Below are 25150 nucleotides of genomic sequence, written 5' to 3'. Positions count from 1 at the left end.
TATTCCAGATTAGAACTTCACTCTGATACTGAAATGTATAAGTAGAAGGTGAACCATTATAGATTTTAAACGTTTTGACTTAGCATAATGGATTGTAATTGGTGGACAGCTTTGATTTAAGCCTGGTGCTTATTTCCATATACCAATCAATATTACAGAGGCACTATGGAGCATGAGTTTTTGATTGTCACCTTGACACTGTGATCTGTTTGTTGTATGTGTGCTGCTGTTGACTGCATTTCATTGCTGTACAGCTTTTTCACAGTGTGCTAATGTCTCATGTTTCTCTGTTTATTGTTATTGGGTGTTGCTGCTGACATGACACTGTACTTTTGCAGACATGCTGATCTCTGCTAATTGATAGGAAGCCACCATCTGCTTGTTAACATTGTACTTTTTATTTGTTTCTAATATGCTACTCTCTGTGGTTAAGTTGCTGCTGACATCTGCTTATTGCCAGAGCACTGTTTTCTGTATTTGATGGAATGCAGCTAAGTTCTTATTGTTAGCAAAGCTCATTCTGCCTCCTGCTTATTGTTGAGTGATTATTGCTAGCACACTGTTGCCTGGTTACTTTCAGCATACTGTTGTCTGTGTATTGTCACTGTAGGTGTTTCCATTTTTCTTGGCATGTTGCCATGCATCTGTTCATGATATGTCACTGTTTGGTTATTGTTGATGATCCATTGATCTCTGGTTATTGTTAACACACTGCTCTCTGGTTACTAGCACACTGCTTACCTTTTGCTGTTGACATGCAGCTGAGTCTTCATTGCTGCCATCTTACCATCTGGTTATTCTTGACACACTCTTCTCTAGCTTTTGTCAGCACATTGCTCTGTGGTTTTCACTCATTGGCAGCACACAGCCATCCATGTGTTGCTGTATTTCTTCTGGTGGTGTCACGTGATTGTCTTTCCCCATGCTGCTGGATGCTTGTTAGCACAATATTATAGTCATGGTGCTCTGGGTCTGTTCTTTTTGTTTTCATTTTAATTCTTTTTGTAATCCCACACTCCGTCTTGTACTGGTCAACACTTGTGTTTGGGTTTCTAGCAGTTATCACAGCAGATTACGGCTGTGACTTATTAATACTCTACTTCCTGTAGACCAAGGTTTGATTCCTTATTAATACTCTACTTCCTGTAGACCAAGGTTTGATTCCTTATTAATACTCTACTTCCTGTAGTCCAAGGTTTGATTCCTTATTAATACTCTACTTCCTGTAGTCCAAGGTTTGATTCCTTATTAATACTCTACTTCCTGTAGACCAAGGTTTGATTCCTTCAGTCTTAATTTGCCGACTGTGTGGCATTGGACAAATCATTTAACCAAACAGTGGTCTGGCAATTTTGAGCTGGACTACTCAATAGTCTCTTGGACCACATGCCTAGCAGCTACCCATGAACCAGAGCTTACTGCCCATTGTTCTTTTGCCCCTTCCATGGGGAATGAGAGCTGGTAGAGACCCTTAAGTCTGAAGACCATATAATTTGTTATATGGTTTTACATGTAGTTGTTCCCTTCTTCAATGGTCATATCAGTGTTGGGAATGCATATTTCCACATGCATATCTCAGTATAGATATTTCTCACTGCCTTCCCTTACTATTTGCTTGACCACTGCAAACCCACAGTTCTTCATCAAGAGGATTTCCATACAACACTCTAATCTGTGCTCCCTCCAAAAGAAGCACCGCTGAACTGTCCAGATTTCCTCACAATGTCCAGATTTTTTCCCTCATATTTTTGGTCTACTTCTCATAAAATTTGTGATTGTCTAGCAAATCACTGTGGGTTGAAGTCAATAAATAATGACATACATTTGAGTTTCTGACTTTATATTCTTTAGAAAATGAATGCTAACACAAAACCTGTTATTCTAGTAGCCAATAGGTCAGACCAGCAAACACATAAATAAGCAAGCTATCCTCTTCAAGGTGATTGCTATGCTTACTTGAAGTCAGACAATTATTGTGTTTTCTTTGTGTGCCTTTACTGACCCTCATAGCGTTCATTAAAGTTCTATGAAGCATATCCTGTTTATGGCTATTGACTTGTTTTCATGCAGCATAAAAGTGAAACTATTTATTTCATTGTGGAACATGTGAATTATGGCTGAAAAGGGCCCTTGTGGCACTCCACCTTCCTGATTAAAATAAATAAATAAGTAAATATTTTACTGAAAGTCTGAATTGCTGGTGATGGTATGTAAGTGATAAGATATGGTGTATAAACAAGACAGGCCTTGGTTGAAAATAGTCCTTAATATATTCTCCAGTGCATCCATGCCTACATATATATATATATATATATAGATAGATATATATACTTATATATACACATATTTATTCAGTTACATAATGTCCCATTTTAGCTGAGTACCTAGTGGTCAACAAGAAAATCATCAAAGTGTTTTGATCAACAAAGTTTTTCATCATTTTGGTGTTAAATCAAATAGCAGGTAGAATAAAGGCATTTCTGCTTTTCCCCACTGTTGTTCATTGTTGGATTTAGTGTATATAGAGATGCAGCAGTGTTGTATGTCCCCCCTCCCACAGAAGCACCGCTTTAAATAGTTACCAATATGTAGGTATTTTATAAATTTTGTGAAGGATTGATGTAACTGAATGAGGTGAAAGTTCTGCCAGTTGTCATATATAGTTGTAATATATGAGGTTTGCCCCCCCTGCATAAATGTTTTAAATAGTTAACATTAAATTTTGATGTGTAGGCATTTGATAAGCTTGAATTAGATGTATGTATGTATAGATATACTTATGGGCCCCTATTAAATTATTGAATGCTCAGATGAGTGAATGACAGACTATCAAGCCAGAAAGCTGAAAAAATGGGAACATCGAATAGAAGTGGATATCTACTGTGTGGGATTGTGGCATCGCAGGGATTGGGGTATTTCTCCTTTTCTGACTGCAGTGCAATCTTGGAATTATGATATATAGTTAGCAGGGCAAGTTGTGGGAGTTGTGGTGTGTCAATATTCAGTATTTTCAAATTATTTGACTCAATATTTTGTTGTTCACTCATCTGAGCATTTGATATTTTAATAGGGATCCATATATGTAGATATATACAGACATGCACAGACACTCCTATACAAGTACCTGACTTGGTTAACAGCTGATAGATCTGTACTGTGCTCTAGAAAAGAAGCATCTAGACTACGTCATGACCTCTGCCTTTAGTGATTCCTACACTAAACTATTGATTAGTATGTTATGGTGCACTTTTGCTACCAGGTACTGGTGCGGTTGAAAAATGATCTCAGTTTACAGACTGTCCAGGGATACTGCAGAATTTAAGACCTCCTCAGTTGTACTAATTTCCTTGATGTCTAATTTCATTATTAAAAGCAATTTAGAGCTTAATAAAGCTTTTTGTTGTTACCAAGTCAAATCAAAAAGTAGTAGCTGGCACTGATATATTTCATACATTCATAGCTTGTCAGTGTGCCTACATGAGCTATTTGACTGGATTGCAAAAATTATCTAAATACAAACATCATACATCTTTTCTGAAGCGATTCATAGGGGCTGACACTAGTACACTGATAAGCTGCAAATGAGGAAAACGCCATGACGTTGTCAGTTATAAGTTATTTTTTCATTTGGCTTGGTAATGCTGAAAAGCTTTGTTGAGCTCATTATTGCCTTAGCTACCGCCTGCAAAATAACTAGTACTTGTTGTTTTTAGGGAAATCAGCTTATTTCCCAAGATGCACAATAGAAAGTTTTTTTTTTTTTTTTGTAAAATCTTTGACAAGTTCTTTTTTTAGTGCCTGTCCTTGAGGCAGTAAAGGCAGTACCTCTGTTTTATGGTGATTGCTGAGGAACTATGAAGCTTCTTGCATTTAGTGTTTCATTTACCTTGAATTTACTCTTGGTTTTGGTTTCCCATGGCTGCCTTCCCAGCTTTTTACCACTGCTGGGGTTACCATCTGGACCTAAAATGTTAAACATTTGGAACCCCCTGCAGTTTGCAGTTTCTTCATTTCCAGTTAGAACAAAGCCAAGCTGCCAGCATACTCTTTTGCTTTTATTTCTAATTATTTCTTCTTTTAATATTAGCATTAGAAGCCTCAGCCAAGATGCTTTTCATCTGTTGAGATCACAAATAATTGATTTTGCATTTGTTTCCATGCAAAGATTGAAGATTGCTGTTCTGTTTGTAAACTGCTTTGTCTACATGGTAACATCCCGTTACTGTTCCTTTGCTGTAGTCAAGAGAGGTAACAAGCACCATGACATTTCCTGGCTTTTAACAACATGAATATCATTAGTGTTTCAAACTTTGCCTATATACTCCGCTTTTTTAATATGTGCTATAGTTACACTTTAGATATCTTGTGATAGAAGAGTATAGCATGTGCTAACCCAGATGTATTCCTTGCAAGTACGATACCATTCATTTTAGTCTATTAACAGTGCTGGGATTATATATATATATATATATATATATATATATATATATATATATATCTGTGGGCCTACCTGATAATGCCAAAATCTCGAAACGCCGAAGACGAGAACAAGGACACCGGAAGATCGACAACGGAGAAGACCGACAGTTGAGAATCCCGACGCTGAGAACACCGACATGTAAAGGTAAGTGTGCGATAGGGATGGACGTTAGGGTCAGGGTGTGGGAAAGGTAACTGTGCGATAGCGACGGTCTGTAGGGTTAGGGGCGGGTTAAGTGAGTTAGGGTTAGGGCACGGGTCAGGTGAGTGTGCGATAGTGACAGACCTTAGGGGTTAGGGTTTGGGTTAAGGTTAGTGCATAGATAGTTGTGTATGTAAGGTTCAGTGTAGGTTTGTAAGGTTTTTGGTGTGCTTGTGTTTTGTGTGTGTGTGTGTGTGTGTGTGTGTGTGTGTGTGTGTGTGTGTGTGTGTGTGTGTGTGTGTGTGTGTGTGTGTGTGTGTGTGTGTGCGTGTGCTTTTTGGACAGGGGATTTGTTTTGTTTGTTGAGTATCGGGATGGTGGTTTGTCGGGTATGTGACGTTTTATGTTTCTGAACTTTCAGTTTTGTGGTGTCGTGATTTCGTTGTCGGTGTTTTAGCGCGTCGGTGTTGTCAGGTAAACCCATGTGTATATATATATATATATATATATATATATATATGTATATATATATATATATATATACATATATATATATATATATATATATATATATAGATATATATATTTATTTATATATATATATAGATGCATAACAGTTGAACTGATATTTGAATGACTGGACTAGAAGAAAAAGTAAATAGACGTGTTAAAGTGCCAGGATGTCCCCTTAAAAGGTTATCTGTAGCTGTACTTCAAATCTGCTTTTGGCTTTTCAGAGGGGACCGTGTTTAAAATCTACAGGTTGTCCTTCCAAATTAGTTGATCTTTGCTTAACATTTTGCATAGGATAGCTAATATTAGGTTATTCCTTGGTCTGCTTCAAACACTGGACCCCACCCAGTTTGGGTTCATGACGGGCCGATCTTGTCTCCTGAACCTGATTGACTTCTTCGAATCAGTCTCCAGAGCTGTGGACAAGAGTAAGGCAGTCCACACAGCCTATCTGGACCTTGCCAAGGCCTTCAACACCATCCCCCACTCAGGAATCATAGATAAACTTACTAAGCTGGGCATGAATCCCTACATCACTCGATGGATTGTCAACTGGCTTACTGACAGAACCCACACTGTAAAAGTAGCCGACTCCAAATCCAGCTCCAGACAAATGACAGGTGGAGTACCCCAGGGTTCAGTCCTGGGACCGCTCTTGTTTGGCATCTACTTCTCTGAAGTACAAGCCAACACTAAGGGACTCTGGCTAACAAAGTTTGCAGATGACTGCAAACTGGGAGCCATTATTGAATCTCCAAATGATGTGGATATTCTGCAAAAGGGCCTTACAGAAACAGATGCTTGGTGCCAGAGCCATGGGCTCAAGCTCAATGCCAAGAAATGTATAGATCTGAAGTAGGAAGACTTCATTCGTCTGCAACCTGTGGGTATCGGATCCGACCTCGGATCCGAGCCGGCAATTCAAAAGCTTAGGCTCCGAGCTCCTAGCTCCTCCCTCTTACCCATAACCCCTTGCCACGCCCTGACTGACCTCAGATTTCGTTTGCCGCTTTTCAAGAAGCAACGGAATTCTTGAGCTCCTAGCGTGGTTTTTCAGATAAGTGGTTTTTCTGACAGGAAAATTGTTGAAATTCTGAGTTTTTGTTTAAAAAATAGTTAGTGTTGTGTGTGGTTAAGGCTTTCCTCCCTCTTTAGTTAAATTTCTCGGGGTAGTTTTGTGTGTGTCTGTGTGTGTTTTAGGCCTTAGGTGTCATGTCTGAAGCCCCTAAGGCTGTCTTTTCGAAATGTGCGAGTGTGGCCATAAGCTGTCCCCAGCAGATGGCCACACTGCAAGTTAGAATGCTTGGGGTTGAACACCTGTCTTCTGGTTGTACCATTTGTGCAGGGTTCAACCCCCGGGCTTTAAGGGAGCGGAGGTCGAAGTTAGTGCTGGCGGGTCTTTTACCCCCAGATACTGCTTCGCCTCTGCCCTCCAGTCAGCAACTTGTTGCTGTCAGTTCTCCCCTCCGGCTGGGACTCAACCTCCCTTAAAAATGCCGGAGGGGAAGGATTCTAGTAGGGAGAGACAGAAGGAGAGGCACAGGAGAAGCACCACAAGAGGAGAGCCGGCTTCCAGTTCGGCTCCTCCATCTAAGCGGCTTCCCTGTGCCTTCTAGCTTTCCTCCTCCTCGGCTCCACTCCCTCGGTTCTCTCCTGGACCCGAGGAGGAGGAGGCTAGCCCTTCCAGGAGGTCACCGAGACGGTTCTCTAGGTCCGCTTCGTGGCCTCCTCTAGATCGACCTTTCGATGAGCGAAGCTGATATGGACCGGATGATGAGGAAATTCATCCAGGCCCAAATGCAAATGGGAGTGCTCCTAGCCCCCAACCGGGAGGGGCTTCACCCCTTTTTTCGCCCCATTAGCTCCTTCTCCGACCCATACCACGGGTTCGGAGCTGGCGCCGTGCAGATTTGGATCCGGGGTGGGTCGGATCCGATTGGTCGGCGCACCTCGGATCCGTCCCATCCCTTGAGTGCTTGGTACCGGACCCGACCTCTCGAGCCGAGGCCGAGCCTCGGATCCGAGGGAGCTGGTGTGTCTTCGGCTCCGCCCAGGTCGGAGCACACTGGTCTCGGATCCGACGGTTTCGCTCCGACTCCGATCCGCACGCCGGATCCGAGTGGGGGTCGGCTCTCAGGGCTTAGAGAAGCTGGCTCCCCTCGGCTTTCAACGCGTTATGGAAAGGGCACTGTCGAGGACATCCGGACCCCGGTCCCTGCCACGGCTCCATCCCGCACTCCATTGCAGTTGGGCCAGGCCCCACCAGCCGGTCCCAGGGACAGCCCGCCTCGATGTCCCAAGTGGTTCCCTTGGAACATCCATCTGCTGAAGAGTACTCCTCGGACAGCCCCCCCGATGATGTACCTCGGAAGCGCAAGTGCAAGAGGAGGCACATGGACTCCCTGAGTCCGTCACTGAAGACACGGACTTGGATGAAGGAGAAGGCTCCCCTAGGTCACCCCCTGAGGACGTCTCATTTGGAGACATCATGGAGATGTTAAGGATCAGGGGGTGGTCTGCCCCAAGGCTTCTTCGGACGAGTCTGTGTTCTTGGAGGCATTCGAGGGGCCCTTCTACCTCTTGGGTGTTCCGCTCCTGCTGACCCCCTGGTAGATCTTATATCTATCAGGGCGTGGAAGGATCCGGACACCATTGAGCCTATCCCAAAACGCCCGGATCGCATTCTTTCTCCTCCATCAGACCGCACCCACTGGAGTAAGGGTCCCCCAGTAGATGCCATGATGATGGCTGCAGCCACGAAGAGGGAATTGGCCCAGGAGAGTCCCTCCGTCCATCCTCCGGGCAAGGAGTCCCGTTCGATGGATCGAATTGGGAAGCGAGTGTTTAGTTCAGCGACCTTCTCCTTGAGAGCTGAACTACATGGCTCATGTCATTAGGATGCAGCGAGATCTGATTAAAGAGTACGCTGCATCTCCCCCGGAGTCCATCTCGAGTGAGGATAAGCAGGTTTATTCCACCCGAATGGCCACTCTCAGATCTGTATCCAATACATCTATGCGGCTGCTGTCTCATGCTACTGAGGGAGCCGCTAGAGCCAGCGGAGCAGGCCTTGTCATGAGGCGACAGGCCTGGCTCCGCCATTGTGATTTTGCTGAGCCCTTTAAGGCGACCTTCGAATGCCCCTTTCGATGGTTCTGCCTTATTTGGCAAGACTGTTCGCGAGACACTTGTCCAGAGCGAAAAGGACGGAAGACGCTGTCTGCCGTCGGAGTCCGCTTCTCAGCTCCCCAGAGGTCCTTCTCTAAGAACCAAAAGGGACAGAAGAAGATGTGGTTCCGAAGTCGCAGCAGTCCCAACCTGCTCAGGATAACCAGTCCTTCCGTGGCAGAGGAGGACGGGAGGTCGTCGTGCCAGAGGCAGGGGGCTCCTGGCAATTTTGGGTCCAGAGAACCTTTCTCTGAGAGACCCACGCAGCAGCCCTGAAGGGTTGCCCGGCTGTCCGTCTCTGGAGGCAGTCGGGCGGTTTCGATGCACCTGACTTCTTGGGAGTCCATAACAACAGACAGTTGGGTGCTTCGACTCATATCCAGAGGATATTCAATACCCTAATCAAGATTCCCAAATCTCGCAGCCTCCCAGATGTTCCACCCGATCAGGAGGCGGCAGCTCTCAATCGAGCAGCTGCTAGGAAAAAGAGCCATCCAGCGTCCCCAGATCAAGCCGGATTAGGGTTTTACTCCAGGTTCTTTTGGTGCCAAAGAAGACGGGGACTTAAGACCAATTTTAGACCTTTCCCTGTTGAATCTGTCAGTAACCAAGCAAAAGTTCCGGATGGTCACCCTGCAATCTATACTCCCCCTATTGAGGGAGAACGACTGGATGTGTTCCATAGACCTCAAGGATGCGTACTACCACATTCGGATGGACAGACGGTCCAGGAGGTTTCTTCGCTTCCGGCTGGGAGCCAGTCACTATCAGTTCAGGGTCCTCCCCTTTGGTCTCACCTCAGCCCCCAGGGTGTTTACCAAGGTGTTAGCGGTGGTAGCGGCCCACCTGAGGCTCCAGGGATTACAGGTCTTTCCATACCTGGACGACTGGCTCCTGACGGCATCATCAAGGCATCTTCTGTGCTCAGCCAGGGATTACTTCCTTCAACTAGCACCAAGGCTGGGCATAACGATCAACTGGGAGAAATCTTTCCTGAATCCAACTCAAATTATAGATTTCATAGGAGGAAGACTAGACACCAGATCAATGCGAGCCTTCCTCACCCCGGACCGTATCGTCAGCCTGAGGTGTCATGTGACAGCAATCCTTCAACCGTCACCAACTGCAGCTTCGGTCCTGAGGGCCCTAGGTTCTATGGCGGCAGCTATCCCGCTTCTACTTCATGCTCGCCTACGCATGCGGGTTCTTCAATGGACCCTTCAAGTTCAGTGGTCTCCTCTTTGTTCGTCTCTAAACGCTCCGATTGCGGTCAGCAGAGCGTGCAGGGACTCCCTTCTGTGGTGGCTTCTTTCTCCGGAGCCCCTGGTAGGGAGACCCTTTTGCGCTGCATTTCCCCGAGCCACAGTGACCACGGACGCTTCTTGCCTCGGGTGGGGGGGGCATTCTGCGGGAAAGATTGTCCAAGGCACGTGGAATCCCACAGAGACATCGTTGCATATAAATGTCCTGGAAATGAGGGCGGTGCTCCTAGCGTTGCAAGCACTTCACCACGTTCTTCCTACAGGGACTATTGCGATTCAGACAGACAACATGTCCGTAGTCTGGTATATCAACAAGCAGGGAGGAACCAGGTCTTATCCCCTTTGTCGAGAGGCCATGAGAGTTTGGGAATGGGCAATTTCCACCAAACGCTTTCTGATAGCAACGCACATTCCGGGAAAGTCCAACATCCTTGCGGACAAGCTCAGTCGCACCATCCTTTCTCCACACGAGTGGTCCCTAAACCTTCAAGTAGCGAAGAAGATTTTTGCCGTTTGGGGCAACCCTGTTGCGATCTTTTTGCTTCTCCCTCAAACGCCAAATGCGACAATTTCTTCGCTCTACTTCCCGAGGGATGCTCTGGTGCATGCTTGGCCTCCCGGTCTCCTTTATGCCTACCCTCCACTTCCTCTGATGCAGAGGTTTCTGCAGAAAGCCAACAGTTTGGGGAGCAGAATGATTCTCATTGCCCCATTCTGGCCTCGACAACCTTGGTTCCCCTTCGTATGGTCTCACAAAATCAATCCACCATGGATTCTGGATCCAATTTCGGATCTCATCTCTCACCCTCTGGGAATGCCAGTTCCCAACCTGGACCCTGAAGTTGACAGCTTGGCTGCTCCAATTCCAACCTTAATTAGGACTCCCGGTATCTCTTCACCGGTCAAAGCAATTTTGGTGGCTGCCCATAAACCTTCTACCAGACAGGTTTATCGGAGTAAATGGAAGAAGTTCTCTATATGGGCAGGGCAGAGAATGGTGGATCCTTTTTCAGCACCTATCTCTGCGGTGCTAGACTTTCTAACAGACCTCTTTCATCAAGGGGCCAGTTCATCCACGATTAAAGTACAATTGGCGGCTATATCGCATTATCACATTGGACAGGACACAGCTCCCCTTATGACAGCGAAATTATGCAAATCTTTTCTCAAGGGAGTTTTTATTAAGGCCTCCAGTCAAGGAGGTTGTACCGCCTTGGGATTTGTCTTTAGTCCTGCAGGCCCTTACTGCTCCTCCCTTCGAGCCTGCAGCTTCTGCTGATTTAAAATTCCTTTCCTGGAAGACTGTCTTTCTGGTAGCTATCACTTCAGCCAGAAGGGTGTCTGAGCTTCAGGCTCTTTGTGTCAAACCGCCTTACCTTTCTTTCTTCCCTGATAGGGTGTGCCTCAGGACCAATCCATCTTTTCTTCCAAAGGTCTCTTCTGAATCCAATATTAACCAGTCAATCAATTTGCCTGTTTTTTCCCAAATATTCAAACAAAGGCAAATACAAATTGCATTCATTGGATGTTCATAGACAATTACGTTTTATATTAACAGGACAGCTGGCCACAGGAAATCAGATCAGCTGTTCGTTTCCTTTGCTAAATTTGCTCTGGGTAAAGCAGTGTCTAAAGTCACTCTGTCTAAATGGATTGCTAATTGCATATTGCAGGCATATGACACTTCAGGCAGACCTGCTCCTAAGAGGGTTACGGCTCATTCTACTAGGGCAGTTTCTCGTCAGCCGCCTTTAAGTCCCGTGTTTCGTTGGATGATATCTGCGCGGCAGCTACTTGGGCCTCGCCTCATACTTTTATTTCTCATTACAAGGTGGATGTTGTTTCTAGAGGAAGAGCATCCTTTGGCTCAGCGGTGCTCGGAACATCCTTCCATGATGGCCCAAGATTCAGGTAGCTAGGGACTCTGTCCCACAGGTTGCAGACGAATGAAGTCTTCCTACTTCAGATTTAGAAGTTATGTACTCACCATAACGCGTTCCATCTGAGTAGGTGACTTCATTCGATGCAACTCATCCCTCCATCCCCCTGACCTTTATAGAGCGAGTAATTATGCTTTTTTAGTATACTGTGGTCAGTATTTGAGGCAAACTCAATCTGAGGTCAGTCAGGGCGTGGCAAGGGGTTATGGGTAAGAGGGAGGAGCTAGGAGCTCGGAGCCTAAGCTTTTGAATTGCCGGCTCGGATCCGAGGTCGGATCCGATACCCACAGGTTGCATCCGAATGAAGTCACCTACTCAGATGGAACGTTATGGTGAGTACATAACTTCTAATTATCCCCTTTGGGAAAAAAACATGTACCCGTGAATTACCATGTAGGTGGCAGTACACTAAACACCGAAAGCGTGATAAGAGACTTAGGGACACAGCTGGGCAGTGGTCTCACCTTCGATAACCACATCGCCACAACAGTCAGGAAATCCTTCTATGTGGCACACCTCATCACTAAGGGCTTTTCATCCAGAAAAAAGGAGGTCATTGTCCCACTGTACTCATCCTTCATTAGACCCATTATAGAATACAACGCCCCGTTTGGTATGTACCTCTCAAGACATCTGCAACAACTGGAAAGGCCACAGAAATACCTCACTAAAAGAATCACAGGCCTAAAGCAGATGCCCTATGCTGACCATCTAAAAAAACTCCACCTATACTCTGCCGCATATCGTCTACTCAGAGGCGATCTCTGCTTAACATACAAGGCCATGTCAAACCCAGAGCTGTTGGACATGCTACACTTAAAGAAATCCCAATCCCTCAGAGCCATATGCTCCATGGATCTAAACCTTGTCATCACAATGAACTAAACATGCTGAAGGGATAGGTTCCTGACCCAGAGACTCCCTAGACTCTGGAATAGACTGCCCATACATGTCAAGCAGAGCGCCTCTTTGGCACTCTTCAAAAGGAACCTTGATGATTGGATGGGAGATAGCAAATTCACCCCAGGGATCACGTCAGTCTGTCTGCTTGACAGGGTTCCAGGGAAGTAAATATTGTGGGAAGCAATAGCCAGGGAATTGTTAAGGCAAGGCTTGTATAGGCCCTAGGGCTGATAGCCTAGTACCAACCTATGAACCTATGAATCTGTATATACACAGCTAACTTAGGATCGCTTGAGTCCCAGTTACAGGTTATGTTGTGCTATTGTAATTCTTTGCAGTGTTTCAACACACAGAGAGCTATGGGGTAGGTAGGGGTCTTCCCCATAGCACACTGTCTGTACTAACTGCATTCATAAACGTGAATCTCACTGTGCTGTCCTTTTCTGAACTTGTCTGCCTCTACCTAGGCTACATATATTCACACCTGTGCTTGCTATTTTCATTTCAAATGGCCTCTTCTGGCATTCTGCACCAACATTCTTCAGCAACTTTATTTTTACAAAACTTGCTGTTATTCTATACCAAATTTAAGTCCTTGCATTAATTAGAGTCTATTTCCCCCAAGTCAGACAAGTCTATAGAAACCTATTTTCCATTTCAGCAATGGGCATCACACCTCATGTTCTGTACATCACTTTGATAATGGGACATTTAGCCTTGTCACATGTCACCTTATTCTGAATAAGAAATGTTTTCCTGAATATTTTTGAGATCTGCTTGTAGGAGGAGAGGCATCTGATTTGACTCTTGTTCCTATAGCATACATAATATGTGAATGACCTGCACCAGCTTTGCATCTGGTCTGCATTAACAGCAGACAATCTGTGCAAACCTGTTTCCTCCATCCTTCAGAAGCAGGACTATCTTTAGGAAGTTTCTGTCACCCCAGCAGTCCTTATGACAGCTAGGTCTGTTCACTGAACCCCGGCTACTAACACTGTAATAAGAATCTCTTCCTCTGTGATTGTGGGTAGCCCTTAGGGTGTTTTAAGGCTTCTGACATACCCATCATGTGTGCTTAAATATACTGTATGAATTGGTATATGAATGCTCATGTAAGTACAGTGTAGTATCAGTCCTTCTGTACTAGTTATGTATATTACAGTGGGAGTTTTTTTGTGTGTGTATGTGTGTGTGTGTGTGTGTGTGTGTGTGTGTGTGTGTGTGTGTGTGTGTGTGTGTGTGTGTGCGCACACGCACGCGCACGGGGGTTTGTCTGACAAGATACATATTACTAAGTTTTCATCAGATATCCAAGGTGGTATTTATACTAATGGGGGGGGGGGTTGGTCAGGATACGAGGGGATTCTCCCATCTTCTTCATCCAGGAATGCAATAGGTAGATTTTATCTCTGCTTGAGAATGATGCATAAAGTATTGGTTCCTTCTTCCATGAACAGTCTTGTGGGCATTGCATCTTGGCATAAGTGGAAATTGCAGATGTCTTTTCATTGGGCTATTAAACCACCAACCATCATCAGAGCTGCGACTGTTATGAAGTACATGGAAATTCAGTTTCCGGAACAAGATCAGTGTAGCACTGCTACTCCTATAAATGTTCTGCCATTGCTGATGCGTTATTATTAATTTCTGCTGTTATTAGCTGGAATCAGATAAGTACGAATAAACAAAATAAAACAATGCTCGGTCCCAGTTAGGCTAGGTAAAACTTTAATAAAGCAAAAACAACTGGTAAGCGCTTTCAAGGTACAAGTCCTCCTCATCAGACAACTACACAATACAAAATGTTCACATTTAAAATAAATCACATCCAGTCAGGAAACAGCTAGCACATTCAATTGTTAAAAACACTAATAGCACTCTAGTGTTTAAAGGGATGGGTATACAGAAATGGTTTCAAAGAAATAGCCTCATTAATACCAGGTGCTCTGTCAGCCTGAAAATACAGAATCCACGTCTCTTCACATGCTTCTGTTTTTATCTTAATGTCACCTCCCCTTTCATCAACATCTATTAATTCTAAAACAAAAGATTTAAAACTATGCTGTATTCCTAAAGTAGTAATATGTTTCGCTAGGGCATTTGTTTCAGTACTATTCCTGATGTCTCTAATATGTTCCTTTATGCATTCTCTAAGTGACCTATTAGTTTTACCAATATAATATGCCCCACATACAGTGCAAAAACTATAATAGACCAGATTTGTGGATAAACAATCTGCATAAAAGCAAAAATCTATCAAATCATGTAATTATGGATGTACAAAACTAGCTCCTGTAAATATATATTTACAGAAATTACAATGCCTACACATATGTGTACCAAACCTTTGAGATAAAATAGCCGATGTGCGTTCTTGTTTCTTATAGTATAAATGCCTCTTGAAGGATGTGTTATTCTTAAAGGGAAAGTGTAGGTGTAGCAGTGACGACATCCCTACGTTCCTCATTAGCAAGTAGAATACTCCAGTGTTTCTTAATCACATCACAGATGGCACCTACATCACTAGAAAAATTCAAAGGAAATCTGGTGGTGTTGCTCATTGTTGCAGCTGAAATATTAACAGGAGGAGATTTTTTTTAGAAAAAGATGACTTACCTGCCCCTTCCCTCATGGACAGGACTGACTCAATGCAAGAATTTATATCACCCTCCTTATAACCTCTTACTAAAAAATCAAGCTTCACGTTATTAAATGCTGACTGTAACTGTCGCTCATCATTATGCAGCCTCATACTTCTAAGAAATTGAGATTTCAATACATTTCTTGATACGTGTCCGGGATGCATGCTATTTTTATGGAGATATGCATTTTTCCTTGTCTCTTTCCTATGCATACTCATGGATAGCCCATCCAAATCTGTCTTGCATATATTAACGTCTAAGACGTCTATCTTATGTTTAGAGTATTTAACCGAAAACTTCAAAAATGGAGTGGCAGTGTGTAAGTAGTCCACACATTGTAATAGCATAACTTCAGAGCCTTTCCAAAACACAAAAATATCATCAATGAAACGTTTATACCATAATAAATGAGGAATAAACTTGTTATGCATAAAAATACATTCCATCTCCCAGTGGACCAAAGCAAGGTTGGCATAGCTATTGGCACACGCCTTGCTCATTGCTAAGCCAACCTTCTGTAAATAAAAATCCCCATTAAACAAAAAAACGTTGTTTTCTAAGATTATTTCTAAAAGGCTACAAATGAGGTTTATCTTAACATTGGAATACATTTTAATGTCATTCAGTATGGTTCTAACATTCTCAATACCACAATTATTAGGCATAACAGTGAATAGTGAGGCTATGTCCATGGTAACAAAATAAAAATCAGCAGTACTTTCAATGGATTCAGTAACAACAAACAAGTCTTCTAAGAATGTTTTAGTATCTTTCAAAACGGTACCCACATTTACCATAACATGATGCAAATTCTTTTCCACAAAGAGGGAAATAGTTTCTGTTACCCACCCGTGCTACAAAGTATTGGATGCATAGGGGGGTTACACATATCTTTGTGGATTTTTGGAAGTCCGTAGACTGGGCTTATGTCACAACATCGAATCATCATAATATCGAATCATGTAACATCGAATTGAATACATTGAAACGTAAAACATGGAAATGGAAAAAAGCAGCAATATGTGGAGTGTATATTAAGAACAAATTGCTCCATGCAGGGGGCAAGACCCCCTGCACCCCCCACACCCCTTGCCACTTAAATATACCACTTCGGAGATCGCACTTCAGTGCACTACAGTGCGGAAATGGAAGATTTCCTTTTCCTACACTGTAGCGTGATCTCAGAGTTGGTATATTTAAGTAGCGGGAGTGGAAGCGCAGAGCTTGCCTGCCTACACCCTTAATCTTTCATGTACCTGTTGGAAACTGCCATTGACAGCATTTTGATGTTTTCCCGTTTCGATGTAACAAGTTCGATGTTACATGATTCGAGATTATGATGATTCGATGTTGTGATATAAACCCCATAGACTACAGGAATGGTGGGATGCTCTATAGAAAAAAAATTGGAATAAATCTTTTGTTATAACGTGTTATTAATAAATCAAAAATCAAAAACAATACCTTTTCAACATAGCTTGTACTGTAAATTTATTAACAATCACAAATGTCTCTCTATCTTGCAAGAAGCCTCCCATCTTCAATATGTAAAAATCCTTATCTAATACAACTGTTCCCCCACCTTTATCGGCACAGCGAATCTCTAATGAACTAGCTGCTTTAAGTTGTGCAAGCGCTTCATATTCATCATTACTTAAACTGAAAAATGCTTGTTTAGTACTTCTGTTGCTAAGCAACTCTTTAATTTCTTTATCACACACCTGCACAAAGACTTAAATGTTAGGATGTATTTTAGGGACATAAACACTAGGTTTGCGAAAATAATTCACATTATAATCTTGTTCATTCTTAAACATAGCTGCAATACTAATATTCCTGGCAAACATTATTAAACTTAGTAAAACGTCAACAAGATCTGACCTCTTGGAAGGTATAAATGATAATTCCTTATTTAAGAGAGAAATCTGTGCTGCAGTAAGTTCAAAGGATGAAATGTTAACAACTAAGTTACTTGCAAGCTGCTTTTTTGTATTCCTCACAACTCCTCTTTCTTCCATAGGTCACAGTTGCCAAACTCTCCCAATTCTTCCCTGACTCCATGACCTAGCCCCACTTTCCCTAGTGGTAATGGGAAGAGGTTCTTTCAAGGGATTGAAAAGATCAAACAAATAATCCCTGTGCTGTTAATTCAGCATTTTCGGTCGCCATTCCCATAGCTGTAACAACAGAGTGAGTTCTGGTAATGGAAGGAGGAACTTCTTCTCCAGAACGAGAGGGCTGATTGGTTGAAACATCCGTTGACATAGTAACCGGCACAATATGTGTAGAAGGAACAGTCCTTATGGAATTCTATGTTTCATTAACAGACGAAACATAGTTAGAATAATTTGCCTGTGTAGAAGATGTAGTAGTTGTTGCAGTCCTTTCAAACCGTGACCATGCAAACACTTCATCTTTGCTGAAGTCAGTAATATCTCTTTGTAGTTTTTTGATCTTACTAGCATGTGACCATTTACCATAGGCAGTTATGTGTTCATATAAATTATCTAGACTATCCGATATAATATCAGCTCCAAATTTGGATAAAATAGATTGTTGCAATTCTTTAATCTCTTCTTTGAGTAGATTTTCACGTGGACAAAAAAAAATCAATGAGTAATGTCATATACTCATTACTGAGTTTCAGATTTAGCATTTGCCAGCGTTTGAGCAGCTCAGGATATAAATTACCATAGGTAGGCATGTTCAACACACGCAGCCGTCTAGGTATTACCTTATGGTGTAGTTCTGCCTCCATATGAAGTCTTTGCCATTGAAGACATTTATATTCATATAGTGTATTCTCAAGCTGCCTGTATTTAGATTGAAAAGCCAGCCATTGTCCTTCATCTGCAGATAGTACATTATTCTTATCAGTTTGTACTTCATAAAGAGGATTCGTTTCCAACAATAAAATCCTTGATAGTTGAACCACTGATGTATTCAAGCCATGATTTCGATTTGGATTATAGTCCAACTCAACTGAATTACCTTCTGCCATACTGCCAGTTGCAAATAAGAAAAACTGAAATACAAATGTAAAATTGCAACTAGGCAATGGATCCTTGCAGTAGTACAAGCAAGAATAACCAAAATAAAACAATGCTTGGTCCCAGGTAGGCTAGGTAAAAACTTTACTAAAACAAAAACAACTGGTAAGTGCTTTCAAGGTACAAGCCCTCTTCATCAGACAATTACACAATACAAAATGTTCACATTTAAAATAAATCACATCCAATCAGGAAACAGCTAGCACATTCAATTGTTAAAAACACTAATATCACATAAGTACACCTGTGAGATGATGTATGATGGGTGTAACTCCTTTCTGACTAAGTACATGTTGTTCCTGTGACTCAGAATATACAGAAAAGAGAAACTGAAGCTGTCAGACTGAGTCTAAAAAAATGTCCATGAAAATCAGTGCTCTGCCCCAGAAAACAAATACAAATAAAACAAATAAAATAAATGAGAATTTTAGAGTTGGATTTAATTCCTGTCAGAGGAGTGTGGTATATAATGCAAATATGATCACACCGCGAAGCACTGTACACTCCATATTTAAGGTAAAATCCAGTATACCATACTAATTAGCTCGATAGCTACCTGAAACACAGATCAAAGTGGCTAGCATACATTTTATTTATTTATTTGACAGTTGGCTAATGGGAAAGTGTGACTGGGTAAGAAACCCATTTTACGCAGTGGCTCGGGGAGAAAAGCTCCAATACAAAGAGGAACAGAAGATGACTTTTACATAATGAATGATAGCCTTTGAAACAATACAGAGAGAACAGAAAATAAATTTTGCATAATAAACAGCTGAGTAGGAACTCAGAATATATATACAAAAAAATAAGCAAAAAAGGAATAGCAAACAAAACTGACGATTGCATTTTTTCAAAGATAATTAACTATCATATATATATTTACATACATGTGAAATTCCATGGAAGTAAAGCAGTTACGGTAGATTAGTCATTTGTACTACCAAAAGAAGAAGCCGCTCAGTGTATCCAGCTGCCCAAATAAATCCTGCAAGCACGAGTAAAAGTGTCGTACTGTTTATTACAAAAACAAAAAATCACATAAAAGCGCTAGGTCAGGCCACATAGCCCAACTTCTTCAGATATTTGTTCAACATAAAACATTGACTATATAGGAAGTGAAAGAGTCAACTGTTTCCTGAGGCAAACAGGAATCAGCTGTTCTTAAAGTGGCACTCACCCTCATTCATTACCTAAAGTATAGCTTGAACAACTCTCATCTACACAATTGTTTTTAAAAAAAAACAATGCTTCTAAATGGTAAATAAATAGTTAAAATGACGTAAAAACCATATGTATCCATTATAAAGTATTGATTCGATTAATGTTAAAGTTAAAAAGTGTATGTAAGGTGTATATATGTATATGTCTAAAAAATGTATATATATATATATATATATATATATATATACATATACATAAATGTCACCATATATATGATGTTAATGTTTAAAATTAAGTTTAAGAAGTGTAACAAGACATAAAAAGCAGATAAACAAAAGCAGCCAGAACCTAAACATAAGAAGCTAAAAGTCAAATAAACTAAAAAGCAATGGTATATATAAACCCATATTAAGACCAGTGTGATGATTAACTCCTAACCAAATTTTTAAGTTGTAGTATATAATTAATTGAGTACATTTCCTTAATACCCGGCGGGTAACACGCAAAAGTACGTAGTTGCCAACTCAATTCTAATTTCTAATTTCTCTAACAGTAAAGAACATATACATATATACACCTTACGTACACTTTTTAACTTTAACATTAATCGAATCAATACTTTATAATGGATAAATATGTTTTTTACGTCATTTTAACTATTTATTTACTATTTAGAAACATTGTTTTTTTAAAAACAATTGTGTAGATGAGAGTTGTTCAAGCTATACTTTAGTTAATGAATGAGGGTGAGTGCCACTTTAAGAACAGCTGATTCCTGTTTGCCTTAGGAAACAGCTGACTCTTTCACTTCCTATATAGTCAATGTTTTATGTTGAACAAATATCTGAAGACGTTGGGCTATGTGGCCTGACGAAAAGCGCTTTATGTGATTTTTTGTTTTTGTAATAAACAGTACGACACTTTTACTCGTGCTTACAGGATTTATTTGGGCAGCTGGATACACTGAGCAGCTTCTTCTTTTGGTAGTACGGATTTAGTTTGTGTTTGTGTTTCAGCTTAGATTAGTCATTTGTCTTAACAGGCACAGCTACATCATTAAGGGGTGACATGGGAAGGTATTCTAGTAAAAGAGAGAGACTGTGTAGAGATCTAATTATTTGAGAGTAATACGGAGATAAGCATTTGTAGGAAGGAGTAGCAGGAAAAGATATAGCACTGGAGAAAAAGAGTTGTGAAGTTAAAGTCAAAAGTCAAAGTAAACTTTATTGTTATTCAGAAATCACACAAATGCAAAAACAACAAAATTCCATGTCTCCACACTGAATGTGCAGACAACATAATAGAGTATTTTCACAGACAATTGAACATATAACACCTAGCTATGACATCACAGACATGCAGGTAGACAGACTAATTCTCCACATAATTAGAAACTCATTTTAACACTTTTCACAGTGAACACTTACTTGCATGACACTGTAGTGTTGCACAGGTACTTGGTTAAGGCATTGCATTGATCCTTGCACAGAAAGAGACATTTGAGTATTGCACTATGAACATTAGAGTATTGTACTATGGACCTTAGAATATTGCACTATGGTTAATTTATGAATTCGCAACATGTGTTGCACTGAAAGAAGAGGTATTTTATTGCATTGCTACTGCCATAGATGGCCTATAAGTTACAAGTATTATATGAGACTGGTAACCATATTAATGCACAACAAGCTTCTACAGTTTCTACTGATCCACATAGCCATCATGGAGCATAGTTGTTACTAGAGTTCAGCAGCCTGACAGCATTAGGGAAGAAGGTGGACAGTGATTAGGAAGAGTTAGTAGAAGTGGAGGTTGCAGTAGAGATAAAAGTGAGTGAAAGAAGGCTGGAAGGAGATAAAAAGGAGAGCAGAAGCTGAGAAGGAAATGAAAGGTGAAAAGGTAGATGAGAGAGGGGAGAAAGGAAGAAATAATGGGATAGTCAAGTGCAATAAGAAAGGTGATAGGATTCAACTTAGTTTTAAGCAGGAACAATAACGCAACTTTAATATGAATTCTTTTAACTTAAATTTGAATTTCTTGAGGTTTAAGGAAGTTCTAACATCTAGAGGTATCGCATTCCATGATTTGTTCACTGAGTAGGAGTGTAAGCATTGGCCGGCAGACTTATTTGGTTTATGTAGAGTTAGAAGCTGCTTGTCTTCAGAGTGAAGAGCCTGATTAGATGTATAGATTTGGAGTATAGAGTTTATGACAAGACAGGTTTCAGGTTCATAGATAATTTTATGGGCTATTGTTAGTTGGAGGTAGTTTAAATGTTGGGAAGTTTGAGACAATTATGGGAGCTAAAAGCAGTACAGTAATGTTTATAGAATGGTAGACCAGTGACAAATTTTGAGATGTTATTGTACCAGGGTTCAAGTTTATTTTTAGTGCAGTTTGAAGATTGGTTAGTATGAGGGCACCATATAGTAAGGAGGGTAGTAGGTGGGATGAGGCTAATATTATTTTAGTGGTTGAATCCATTAAGTTTTTATGCTGATAAAGCATTCCTAGTTTGTGATGTATTTTTTTGATAGTATAATGGATACGGAGATTGAAGGTAAGTTTATTATTGTCTGTAGTTACCCCAATAGTTTGGTAGATGGAACCACTTTGATTTCCGTGTTCCTGTTGTTTAGTGAGTATATCTTGAAGTCAGTTGAGAGAGCTTTTGGTGTGAAAAGAAGGAGTTTGGTTTTGTTTGGGTTGAGTAATAGTTGTGCATTATTGAGCCAGGTTCAATGGATTAGGAGGCAGCTTGGGTTATTTGTCCAAGGTGTACAATGTTATTGGAGGAGGAAATGAGAGTTGAATCTTTGGCATATTGGATTAGGGAGCTTTGACAGGAAGCAGTATGGAGGTTATTTATGAAGATATTGAAGAGTAGGGGTCCAAGGATGGAGCCTTGTGGAACACCTGTTTTATTGGTTAGATATTACGAGAGAGAGTCTTGCCATTTTATACATTGTTGTCTTTCAGATAGGTAGCTCAAAAAACACTGTTGGGAGGCTTGCGAAAGGCTTACGGCAGAAAGTTCCTGCAGTAATTTAAGATGTCAGACAGTGTCAAATGCTTTCGATAGATCAAGAAGTACTGCTGAGGCTAGTTGGCCTGAGTCTATTGCTTTCTATCCATGAAAGATATTAGAGCAGTCATTGTACTATGTCCTGGTCTAAAGCCATGTTGGGTAAATGTAAGGAGTTTGTTATGAATTAGGTGATCAAAAAATTGTTTATAGACACATTTTCCAAGAATTTGGAGAGTGGAGACAGGCTGGATATAGGGCGGTAGTTAGGAAATTCATTAGATTTACTTCCTTTATGTAAAGGGGTTATAACTGACTTTTTCCAGAGGGAGGGGACGTAGGATTCTCTACTGGATCTACTGATGAGAATGCTAACAGGACAGGCAATAGCATCAACTGTGATTTTTAAGTATTTGGATGGGAGGTTGTCAGTGGAAAGAGAGCAGGATTTTATTTTTTGTAATAAGCACCATATATAATTAGTGGGTATAGGTTGCAATGTAGGGGATGAAGGTTGTGGGGGTATAGTTGGAATGGTTTGGGATGAGAGCGATGAGTTCTGATTTAAATTGGCTGTGAGATTTGGACTGAGGGGCTTATTAGGATCACTGTCTAAGCTGGCGATATTTATTTATTTGACATTTGTTAACCGGGTTAGTCCGACTGGGCAGCAGAGCCCTTTTTCAGTGGAGACCCAAGGAGAAGAGTGCCACTGATAAACAAATACAAAAACAAATACAAATACAAAACATCATACAATATTAACATACAAGTGTACATACACAGGAGAAACAGAATACAACTTATAAATAAACATGTCAGAATACAAGAGTAATTTTGAGGGTATAAACAGCCATGGTACATATTAAGTATATAAAATATAATATAAAAAGTTAGAATCTATCTAACAGTTACCATCAGAGAGAAATTCAAGGTTGGTAGAATATCATTAAGACCTTAAATGAGTACTTGTGGTAAAGAGTGAGAGCTGCGAGGGGAGGGGGAAGAGGAGCGGGAGTAGTTTAGGTGGGAGTGGGACAAGGGCAGGTCCAGGAATTAGTAATTAAGTCATTTAGAATTTTTTTTAAAGTTAAGGAAGTTGCAGTTTGTTCTTAGAGATACTTTCTATAAAGTGAGTATTAAACACTTCAACTATTTGAGGTGGAGATTTGTCTACAACTGGAGCAGGATTTTGTTTGGACCCTGGAGTGAGTAGTGAAGAGATGGTGGACCAGAATTTTCTGAGGTTGCTTTTGTGGTCAGATAGTTGTTCTGTGAAATACTGTTTCTTATCTATGGCTACAGACGTCTTTGCTTGATTGTGCAATTGTCTGTAATTTTTGTACATTTTGTTTGTTTCTGTTCTTCTGCCATTCCTTCCAAGCTTTGTTTCTATTTACTAGTATAGATTTTCTGAACTTTGTAAGCCAGGGTGCATGATTGATTTTAGCTCATTTTGTTCAAAGTGGAGCCAGGCTGTTAAGGGGATCTATAAATAACTTGCTGAAGAATTTGACTGTGCCATCTAGGGGTAATGATTTTAACATGGACCAGTTTAAGGATTTTAGTATATTAATAAAGAGCTGTTGACTAAAGTTAGTTAGGTTGTGGGAGGTTTTATAGTGATGGGCTTTAGGTGATTGGGTGGTAGTCCTGCAGGTATATGCAGGTAATTGGTCGCTTAAACTGTCTGGGAGAGTACCACAGTTAGAATATTTAGTTGGGCCTGTGACATAAGATCCAGTCTAGAATAGAACTTCAGTTGTTACTTTTTTGAGCTGTAGTAGGGGTAGTAATAAGTTGTATGAAACCAAAAAGATTTAAACAGCTTCTTCTTCTTTCGGCTTTTCCCGGTTAGGGGTTGCCACAGCGGTTCACCTGTCCGCTCATGATTGGCAGTGGAGTTTTTACAGTGTCAAGTTACAAGCCCAGCACCCAATCTTCCACAGAAGGCACACACATGCATGCACTCATGCCTAGGGCCAATTTACAGTGTCCAATCCACCTGCAGCATGTCTTTTGGATGTGGAAGGAAACCAGAGCACCTGGAGGGAACCCACGCGACCACAGGAAGAACATGCAGATTGACTGGTAAATCAGAAATTAAGTTTTGCCAATTGATGTTGACATCACCCATGACAGTATTGTCACTGGATACATTTTGAGACATCCAGGATAGAATATTTTCTAATATAGGAATATTATGACCAGTGGAATGTAAATAACTGTAATGTAGAGTTGCTTAGTTTTACTGAGTTTTAAGAAGGCTATAATAATTTCAGTGTTACTGAATTTAGGGACAGATTTGGAATAGGGTACAATTTTATATGAAATGGGCTAGATTACTGCTACCTCTGTGTGGTGGCCACCATTTTTCTTACTATTAAATGGACGAACATGATAACTTTTTTCATTTAGTTTTCTCCTTCAGCTGAACTTACATGAAATGTAAACATTATTTTTCTTGGTTCACACTAAAATACCTATTCATTGTAATAAAAGCATGATAGCCCTTTTACGGCACTGACAGACAGACTGTACCAACTCCACAAACATGTCAGCACATTCACATGTATGAGCACTACAACAAAGCTATGTCTTTGTCTTGTATCAGTGTAGAGAGACAGGATAAGAAACAATTTGCTTTGTACAGCAGCGTTATTTTAATAACACAATTCTTTTCAGAATAATGTCACTGTGTCATAGCTGATACACCATGTCAGGGTTATGGGTAATTCATATTTTATTTACAGTTGGAGGGACTATAGTAATCCATCATGATCAAACAGTACTCCTCACTGTGGGTAAAATATGAGTTACCCACCCCATCATGATGTATTGCGATAATAACCTAGTGTTGGC

The 25150-nt window shown here is 41.0% G+C and overlaps 1 protein-coding gene across 1 annotated transcript in view; it reads left to right on the top strand.

Annotated features, from left to right (window-relative positions):
- Positions 1 to 25150, top strand: part of TMTC2 (transmembrane O-mannosyltransferase targeting cadherins 2) — a 1891588-nt gene that overhangs the window by 220940 nt on the left and 1645498 nt on the right. The window lies entirely within an intron of this gene.

This window comes from Protopterus annectens, chromosome 11.part0 (genome assembly GCF_019279795.1).
Source record: "Protopterus annectens isolate FY-2018-M chromosome 11.part0, PAN1.0, whole genome shotgun sequence".
In the NCBI taxonomy this organism is placed as follows: domain Eukaryota; kingdom Metazoa; phylum Chordata; order Ceratodontiformes; family Protopteridae; genus Protopterus; species Protopterus annectens.
The sequence above is the reverse complement of the archived record's forward strand: the minus strand, read 5'-3'. Positions and strand labels throughout refer to the sequence as shown.